This window comes from Choloepus didactylus, chromosome 17, assembly GCF_015220235.1.
Source record: "Choloepus didactylus isolate mChoDid1 chromosome 17, mChoDid1.pri, whole genome shotgun sequence".
Taxonomy (NCBI): domain Eukaryota; kingdom Metazoa; phylum Chordata; class Mammalia; order Pilosa; family Megalonychidae; genus Choloepus; species Choloepus didactylus.
Genome location: NC_051323.1, coordinates 70,093,697 through 70,104,142, shown reverse-complemented (window position 1 = coordinate 70,104,142; position 10,446 = coordinate 70,093,697). Strand labels below are relative to the sequence as shown.

Below are 10,446 nucleotides of genomic sequence, written 5' to 3'. Positions count from 1 at the left end.
AATGTTATTACAGAAGATGGAATATCAGTTACAGTAAAATTAAAACAAAAACAAAAACCAAAACCTACTCCATTGGTTTCCACATTGAAAGATTATTTATAGTAAGGCAAGCAGAAGAAAAGCTACACAAGATTTAGGAAAACAAGCAGTTTTTGTGTTTTTATTATTTACACTAACATATAATATAATGTCAGAATGATAATTATAATCTGGACCGAGTTTCAGGAATACAGAAGAATGAAACTCTAAGAAGACAAATTATTATATTCTTCCAATTATAGACTTATAGCTGAAATTTTAGTAATATGCTCTCATGCTGTTTTGCTTTCTAACAGATTCCACATTTCCTTATTTACTAACATCTATATGCCAAGCGATTTATATTTGAAGTCTGTCTGCCTTTTTCGTTTCCTTGAAACACACACACACACACACACACACACACACACACACACACATCTTTTACTTGGAAAGTGGATGGATATCAGGCTTCTGAACCTTACCTACTTAAAAGGTAAGGATTAACTAGTTCTGTGCAAGGTATTAGATCAAATTTTAATTGCTAAATGTCCAATTAGTGTTTATTTACTTTTGTTTACAGAAGATGAATAAATGTGATTTTGCTCTTATATATTTCTGTATATTAAAATTCCCAAATAGCTCTCGTTGTCCTTTCATTAGCTAAAATTAGCCCTCAGATCTCTTACTACATTCATTACAAGCCGAACATAGACAAAAGACTGCTCTCAAAATACTTTTTCCCTTCATTACCCCACCAAGCTCTTTCATGGCATGTAGATATTCCTATCTCAATATCAAAGATGCCAATAATGTGGCAGTAGACAACTTGGCTGCCTGTTTCCTCTTCAGGGTTTTAACGAAATCAACACTAATAGTATGTTTTGCTTTGGTTCTATAGTGGGAACAAGATTTCCCCTTAGATCCGAAAAATAACTTTTCAATTTCGTCACATCTGGAGAAGAGAAACTTGCTCACATCTTCAACCCGTCTTTTTTTTTTTTAATGCAGTTTCTATTCCTGCCAAGCTCCTGATGGCCACAGGCCTGTCAATAGTCTAGCACTGACTGTTCTTTTCCCTCCTCCTCCTCCCACCTCCACCCTCATAACCAGATCAGCTCCTCCCTGGCATCCTACAGATCCAAGTTAAAATGCAATTTCCTGCTTTTGATAAGTAGACACTCTCCAGCCAGAACAAAACAGAACACTCTGATACAATTGTCTCATGGCCAAGGGTGAAGGCAACTCCTGTCCCTCATGTCCCCCCCTCATTTGAGCCAAGCAGGAAATGCAATTTCTGGTCTTTATTCCTGTATTTTTCATCATACTCTCCAGAAACATTTTAATATAGTCTGCACATGCTACACGTCCAAGCAGCCAAGGTCAAGATCCCATCCACCCTGTTAATATGAAAATTTATAGGTACTTCCAACCTTGAATGGGCAATCAGAAGAACCTTGGATAAACAGCTCCAAAGTTGTATTTTCATACCAGACCTAATATCTACCAGAATGTTCTTTATCTTGGAGGGTTTCATATTACCCAGAAATACACCTGGCTTTTGCCAAATAACTCTCTGTAGGAGCTATCCAGCTACACTCTCTTTCATAAAGAGAATCAGTTCTTATTCAATAATATTTAAGATTATTTGCCTCTTCTTGCTTTCCTTGGAGTAGCTGAAGTGGGTAGAGTTGTGGATAAGGTTCTCTAAGTAGTTTTGTTTAGTGCATGTGATAAGACAGATGGAAGAGAGCTAAGTAATGAATCAACCAGCATCTCCTCCTACATGCAAAGCACTCTGGTAGTCCACAGAGAAATTGCAGAAGGTATGAAAGACACCGACTCTTTCCGAATGAGATTGTAACCTGGCTAGTCAGAAATTGTGCTCAGTGGTGAATTGTAAACATGAAATTGGATTGAATTGATGGTAGGTGTTTAACAGGAAAGTGTGACAGCGATAAAAATTTGGGATTCTCAGGAAACTTTTCAAAGATAGAACTTATTTGGTTTGAAGGAAGGGAGAATGGAGAGGATTATAAGTGACAAAAGGCCGTAAGAGATGGCTTGGAGGCACGAAGGAGTCTGCATAGCCCTTAAATGGAGGCCATGCTATGCCTTGGGTAGTCATGGAAAGCAAGGTTGAAAGGATAGAAGGAGGCTGAATTATGAAGATTCTTAGTATTTATATTGCAGATGTTAAATAAATGTCTGGTGATTAGGTAAATGAGTTTATAGATATGAAGCAGTGGAATGTGCACCAATGAATGCTTCTGGGTTTTAGCGCGTCTTAATAAAAGAGACCCTTCCAAGTTGGTGATCAGATAGCAGTGGGCCTAATGGCTGCTGGTGTGTGTGTCTGGGGGGTGAGAGGCAGATGGGGCCCACCAATTGCAGTTACTCAGGTGAAAGATGATGAGAACCTGAGCTAGAATGACAGTGGGAATGAAGAGAAGGGGATGTGTTTGAGGAATTTTAGAGGCAAAAAAGCCATCCTTCAGCTTTGATGATAGACTACTTTGGGTATTGGAAGTGAGGAATGAATCCAAGATGCCCCCAGATTTGGGATCATGGTTATACTTCTGGCAGGGACAGACTTCCTGATCTGTTTGGGGAAGATGTACACAGTTTGGTAGTGTGCATGGGGAAGAAATTGTAAACATTTCAAGCAAAACATCCAGTAGGAAGTTAGAGATAGACTAGACCTTGGTTGAAAGGTTAGGGCTGTAGATACCCATGTGGAGGTCAGGACAATTTGATATGAATCAGTAAACCTAATAAACCATGAAGGTAGGCTGTATCTATGCATTTTAACTGGGTGTGAAGAGGAATTGAATACAATTAGTCAACTAACTTTTTACTTCTACTTAAAAAAGTAGTATATGCATATTATCAAAATCGCATAGAAATAGCTATTAATACAATGTATATAGTGTAAAATACAAGATTTCATTTGTAATAATTTAAAATTATCACAAAAATTATGTAATTTATAATACATCAAGTAAATTTGGAGGTATCATATCATCATATGCTAGAATTTGTTTTGATAAACTGTACAGAGCTGTGAATACAGAAACAGGAAAAAAATGCAATGTCTTTCCTGGTAAACAAAGTATCATATAATGAAAGCTCCCCACACTAAACTCATGTTTCACAACCAGGAATTTGTGAACACAGAAAAAAGTTTTTGGAGAAAAAAAGGAGTTGTTGAGTGAGTGATTGATGCAATAAAAGCAAGACTCAGGGTCAAATGACCAGGCAACAAATCTCAAGCATGTAACAAGGCACCAGGGTGCTCCTCAAAGGCCAGCTTGTTTAGGAGAGCTATGAAGATTTTCTCAAATAGTGCCTTTATTCAGATCTGTGCTCGGATTAGCTACAGAAAGTAAAGAAAATACAGAAATTGTTTATGCAACACACATTCTAAGGACAATAAATTTAGCTATTGACAGTATTGTCAGCTCATCTATGAAATTATTTACTGATGTAAAGAAAACTTTAATTTTAATTCCAGTTGACACCACTCAAGATGGTTGTCGGTCGAGTAAAACTGAGAAATAAGAACAAACCTGTGATAATATTTCACTTTGAAACACTTTAAAAAACAAATGCACAGAGTCAGTTCATTCCTTCCCAGAAAGTTTAATCTGGTCCTGTGTGACAGAATTGTAAATTATTTGTGAATTAAAGATAAGAAAACTATGGTTGTAAGAAGTGTGTCCTACAGGACACAGGAACAAGAATGAGGGAAGAAAGGAAAGACAAATATATTTGTGACAAATGGCTTAGGGCTCATTAATATTCTGTGACAAAATAGGTGAGGATATTTAAGCTGCTGAGATTAACTGAAAGTGCATTCATATTATTAAACCTAGAACTTATTTTATGTCCAAGAAAACTAGGTCATATGAATATCCTAAAAATCATTGTAAGCAGAAAACAAAATTATGTGAAACCAAAGAATACTTATCTCTTAAAAGAGAAAAAAGAAATTTGATTCTTCAGTTTAATAGAAGAAATTAACCACACTTAATAAGAATTCTTACTAAACTAGGACCAGAAGAAAATGTCCCAAACATAAGGAGAACCAATGAGAAACCAATCCCTATGAACTTCTAGAGACATCTTCAGGGTCAAGAACAAGACCAGAAGATCTCTGTCACTGCTATGACTGGATAAGACAACAGGACAGAAGCAATGGAAAGGAGAATATGAAACAGATGAGCAAGCAGTAAAAATATTTAACAAGGCTTATCATCTTGGGCACACTTTAATCGACTTGAACTGAAAGATCTACTCACATTTGATTTACTGATTTTTATCATGAGGTTCCAGTGAGTAGTGGCCCTGGTCTTTTTGAATCCTCTTTTCCATGTGATTTGGGGCATGTATTATTTAGCCTTAGCCGGTTGATTCCTAAATAAAAGAATCTAAATGTATGTTGAGGAAGAACAATACCCAGATGGTGAAGAAAAACCATGATTATTATTTGTGTGTGAGTATGAGTGGATGTAAAGAAAGGCTGCAACCGTGCACAAAGGCAAAAAGCCAGTGGATGGCAGGATTGTTTATTGTCTCGGAAGCACAAATGTGCTAGAGTTCCCTGGTTTTGTCTAGCTTCAGAGCTTCCTCGAGCAGCTCTTTTACGTCCAGGGACATGGAGGTATTTGCTTGTTAGCCAACTCTTTTTACCTCAGATACTGAGATAGGTACTGTGCCAGTTTGAATGTATTGTGTCCCCCAAATGCCATTATCTTTGTGGTCTTGTGCGGGGCAGATGTTTTTGGTGCTGGTTGGATTTGCTTGGAATGTGCCCCACCCAGCTGTGGGAGATGATTCTGATGAGATGTTCCCATGGAGGCGTGGCCCCGCCCATTTGGGGTGGGCCTTGATTGGTGGAGCTATATAAATGAGCTGACTCGGGGGGAAGAAAGAGAGTGCAGCTGGGAGTGATGTTTTGAAGAGGAGCAAGCTTGCTAGAGAGGAACGTCCTGGGAGAAAGCCGTTTTGAGGCCGGAGCTTTGGAGCAGATGCCAGCTGCCTCCCTAGCTAGCAGAGGTTTTCCGGACACCACTGGCCATCCTCCGGTGAAGGTGCCCAGTTGCTGATGTGTTACCTTGGACGCTTTGTGGCCTTAAGACTGTAACTGTGTAGTGAAATAAACCCCCTTTTTATAAAGGCCAATCCATCTCTGGTGTTTTGCATTCTGCAGCATTAGCAAACTAGGACAGGTACTCACCTTAGCTCCTTCAGCTATTTTTTCCCACCCCCTGAAATTCACTGCCTTCTTCATGCTCAGGTGAGAAATAAGAAAATTATTTCTCTTTTTTATGCATATTTTTTCATTCCATACAAACCCCTGACACTCTGTTAAGTCAGGTGAGTTCAAAATCAAGTTGAAGAAGTAGGTCATGGCCAATCACCACATCAAGATAAGAACGTTTTCTTGTATTTGGGAGATCCCACATCTGTATCTATCCAGAAGTTCTGAGAATCCAGGCACAGTGAGTAGTGCACAGTGTTCAGTACATGTTGAATCACAGAAGGTTATCCAGAAGAGGATGCACTAGCTCAGGACGTCACTGAGAGCAGGCAGAGGGAGGCCACGAGGTCTGAGGGATGTCGGTTTGAGAAAACAAAGCAAACTGGGCTGTGGGGTCCCCTGTAAAAAGAACGTTGAAAAAACAGACTCAAAACATTTGATTTTTCCCAGTAGGCAATGAGTGACTGGGGAAGGACTTCTGCAAGTACTATTCACTTCTGGTGTTTACGAGTCAGAAGTAAGATTTTTCAATAACAAAAACTTTTTTTTTTTTTACATCTATTGCATGTAAAGGGCAAACTGGATTCATAAGGAATATAATGAAGATCAAGTATAATCCTTTGCTTTCATAAGTAAGTCCGCAGTGTAATAAAATAATGTCCAAATGCAGTTAAGGCTGTGTTAGGTATCCATGGATAGAAGAAAGGTAATTTAAATGTATCTTTTTAAGGCACAACATTTCTACAGTACTCATAAAATCCGTGTATGGAGCGATGTAACTTGAACACATATCTTAGGTAAATACAATAGAGATGAATTTTTACTTGAGTTTCTTTGTCACAAAAGAATGTGTTTAAAGGGTTGCCTTTTGAAATGTTTTAACGATTTTGATAATAATGTTACAAAATGCAATTTCTGTGTATTACTTGTTCATTTTTTCACCAAATCTTCTTCACCATGGAAAGCCATGCTGGGTAGAATTTGCTAAGCTATTTTATCACAATTGTGATAAAGAGAAAAATTATTTATTTAATAAAGGTCTTTTTAAAAGTATTTAAATAAGAAAACACTTTAAATAGTATCTTGCTATTTTCTCTCTGGAACTGCAGAAAAATTGGGCTAAATACAGCAGATAAAAGCCATCGGCCTTATGTAAAAAGAAATGTCTGGTGTTAATAGGAAATGCTGCTTCTCTGTTCCTTTATTTTACCAGCTTCAGCCTGTAAACCTTTCAAAAGGAAAGAGAGACAGAGACAGAGAGACAGACACACAGAGAGTGTGTGTGTTGGGGGTGGGTAGTGGAGGCAGAAGAAGCAAACTATCTTTTCCTTCCAATAGGTCTTAATGTTTAAAATCTCTGAAGTTTCCTTATGTGCTATGAAAAGCTACAAATTTATCTTTTGCCATTTTCCCAAAGGAGGCTGACCCAAATCCAACAGCAGTGATCGAAAATTTTTTTCCAAGCTTTGTCAAATGGTCTCTACACAGTCAGGCTTAAAATTAAAAGCTCCCCCCTACCAGAGGGAATATATGTGACTTTAATAACTGAAATGTGTTTTTACTTTCTATTACAGAGGTCAAAAGGTTTCTAAACAAACCAAATTTATCAATTACTTAGGGCTGATTTCTTCTGAAGTGGTATTTCTGAGATATTATTTGGTGGATAAATTCAATGTTCTAGGGCCAACAGCATTTTTATTCATAACAAATTTCCACTAAACTGAATTTGCTGGGGCAACTTAATTTCCACTATCGTGTTTGCACTGTAGAAATATCAACTGAAGTGTTACGGTGCCTAACTAGTGGTCTTTTCAAAGAAATATTCCACATAATCACGCTTATTCAGCACCCCTCCCCCTGCTTTCTGTTTATTGCTTAAGAAATGAACTGGCTCCGCTGTCTGCTGAGATTTAAAAAGGAAAAAAAGCTCCTGAAACATTCTTCAAAGCCACAGAGACACCTTTAAAGTAAGGAAACAATATCTTAAACTACGTTGTCATCCCAGTGGCCGAAGGAAATAAGATTGTTGGCAACATCTAGATGAAAGAATTTTTTTAATGGAGAAGACATGGGTTTGTGTGCACACATGTGCCAGCAAACACACGGCCGTATGTGTGTGCTTGAGGATGAAGGTCTTTTCTCAAGAATTCTTCTGGAATCTTGATGGACCACTTGGATTAGGGTGCTATGTTCGAAAATTCGATAACAGTTTACAGAGCAACTGCTCTTGATTCTTAACACAGTACATAGCCCATGTAAATATTATGTTTATTATATACTAACTAAACATATATTGGGTTTCTGCCTAAAGTCTGCCATTTGGTGTATGCAGAAAACATTATAGAACAGTTCATAAATTCATTTGAAGCTGTGTTAAATGAAAGCAGCCATCCAGAAGCTGAATTTTTTTCATCTTCAAAATAGCAGCCTTTCCAGCTATAAAGCTGTAAGTTTATTTATGCGGGTGAATGCAACATATCAAAGTAATAAAAAAACTGTAGTTCATATTCTCTTTTAATGAAAGCAAACTTAATTAAGGCAAAAGATCAAGTTATATTTCCCTTCTCAATAGGGGCTTTTATTTTATTGTTAATTTCTTCTCCTCCTCCACCTTCTCTGCCTTCTTCTTCCTCCTCCTATTTTTTGTACATTCATTCAGAGGAAAAAAAAAAAAAGCTTTTCCCTCTCTGATACCTATTAGCCAGTTCAAGATGGAAATAACAACCATTAGGTTTTCCAGACATCCGTTGATAAAGACAAATGAAAAATGAAGGAGGAAAAGAGGATCGTGGCAAACCCAGCAAACATTTTATCTTGTGAGAGATTGGATGGCTAAGATTGGCCATAGGCTAGAGAACCTTTCACCTTGGGATGGCTGGATGACATCCAGTGGAAACCTGCAAAGATCCCAAGGGGTGATTTCAACGCCTGTGTGGGCATCGTCTGTGCATCTTCGGGGGTGAGCTGGTGGCCTCAGCTAGATTTGCCAGAGGGATAGAGGTCCTGTAAGAATTGGCATCCATGTGAGGACCAACTGAAGGATTTTGAACTCTAACCCGTATACTTTATTCCTACAATCGGTCCATTTCATAGGTTTGGCTGACTTCAAGTCCAAGCATAACATTCTGGATTTTCACTAGTTCACTGACTCTTCCATTTGAGCCCTGCAGAAACAGAAGACTTTGGTGTTCTATGTCACTGCTGCCATTTTTATCACTATATTGAAATCTATTAACGTGCCTTTAAATGTGAGTAGAGCTTGGAAACTAACACTGCACACAAAGAAACTGGGCTGTCTTCCTAACAATCTGGTGATGCTGAGGATGGGGATGTTTTTATCAATGTAGAATCCCAACTTTTTTCTCCATGAGGGTGGGGATTTTTGTCTATTTTGGTCACCGATCTATCATAAGTTCTTTAAACAGTGCCTGGCTCATACATAGCATATGCTCAACAAAGATCTGTTGAATGAAGAGACCAATTGCGTGTCTCAGTGATTTTCAACCTCAAAGCACTGAAAAAGCTACGATTTTTACTTTTCCCAAACATTCACCATTGCACTGGAAATTTAAGGTTTCTTATTTAATACTTTAGAGTAGTTGATCCTTCACTCCTTGCCCATAGAAGGAAACTTGATGCTTGTGGAGATAGATCCTATTTTGCCCCTGCTTATGTGAAGTAATGCCTTAAGAGTGACAGGCTCCACCATTTCAATGTCTGGTCAATTCTCCCCTGTGGAGACAAACAAGGGGTGACATTGGGAAGACTTCTGTTCTTCCTGGTTGTTAGCTTTTTAGTAACTATTTGCAACTGCTCAGATACGCATCTCGGAGTCCCATGGTGGCACGTCCTTATGAGGTTACAGCAACCAGGTCCATAAAAATATTGACTCAGAGACCCCAGAATTTTGACTTTTTTCACTGATGCTCTTAACACACACAATTTGAATGGCTTGGTTTAGAATATAATTTGTCCTGAGGACTCTAGAGTTCAGCAGTCCAATCTGATAATTAGTGGATAAGGAATACATCCTCTCAAACCCAGAGGATGTCCAGGGGCTATAGATCTGGATGCTCTTCAAGTAGCCTATGACCCTATGTCTCCTCTTTCCCCAGTCTGCATTTGTCCAGTGCCCACACTATCCAGATTTGATTTTTCAGATATGGATTGATGTGAATATTATGATTTTCTTTCATCCGAGCTGCTCTTGAACCTGAGGTTGATATTCACATGCTGAGTATGGGTCATATCTTGCTCTGGGAATTTCAGTATAAGGACAAGAAAGTTGGACCAGCTTCTGACTTTTCCTTCCTTCCTTTCTTCCTTCTTTTCTTCCTTTCTTTCTTCATTCCTTCCTTCCTTTCTTCCATGCAGCAGGAAAGAGGAAAGTCTATCCCCAAAAGGATGCCAAGAGATGGAGGACCCACCATGGTTTCTGAATCTGTGACTAAGGCTGTCCTGCTGAGCAGGTGATTGGAAGAGGAAGCAGAAGGGGAAGGAAAGGCAGCTGCCCCCTGTGGTACAGCACGGCCCCTTCCCACCCTCACCTCACCAGTGGGTCTCAGGGAGGGAGAATCTGAGAAGTAGTTTTACACACTGTTATCTACTCAGGCAAGATGGTTAGGCATTTCATGGGAGCACTGGCATGACTTTTACACCCCCTTGTCTTCCTACTTCCAGATCCTGCACTTCTTCTCCAGGATTCCAGCCATCTTCTGCTAGAAAGCACAAACAAGAGTTGAACCTGAAGACTGAAGGTTTCCCTAAGTTCGCCTCTATTTTTTTTTTTTTTTTTTAATTTTTGGGTAATTTAATTAATCCTTATTTTCAATCTTGATTCCAGGTAGGGAGAGAATGGAACCGATAAGGCTTTGGTTAAGCCATGCCATTTGCCCAGCTGGGAAAAAAATAAAACTATGTATGGATCAATTATTAAGAAATTTGAATGCAGTAGGACACGGCACTATGTAAAGACAAAATTGAGATATCTGCATTTTGTAATGATGCTAATTATTTTTATTATTACAGTTAATATAATTTTCCACTTAAAGGACAGTTTTCCTAAGTACGGAAATGAAAAGTCAATAATTTGTGGCCAATTGGGCTTTAAAAATCATCTTTAGTTGTTTAATCAATAAATAATTAGCCAATTAGCATACTTGTGT

The 10,446-nt window shown here is 38.5% G+C and overlaps 1 long non-coding RNA gene across 2 annotated transcripts in view; it reads left to right on the top strand.

Moving 5' to 3' along the window:
• Window positions 1–10,206, top strand: part of LOC119512199 — a 191,950-nt gene extending 181,744 nt beyond the window's left edge. For both annotated transcript variants that reach the window (XR_005212327.1, XR_005212323.1), the window contains exons 8-10: window positions 9,656–9,750; window positions 9,962–10,038; window positions 10,125–10,206. This is a non-coding gene — a long non-coding RNA (uncharacterized LOC119512199). The remainder of the gene's footprint in view (window positions 1–9,655; window positions 9,751–9,961; window positions 10,039–10,124) is intronic.
• Window positions 10,207–10,446: the final 240 nt, after the last annotated feature.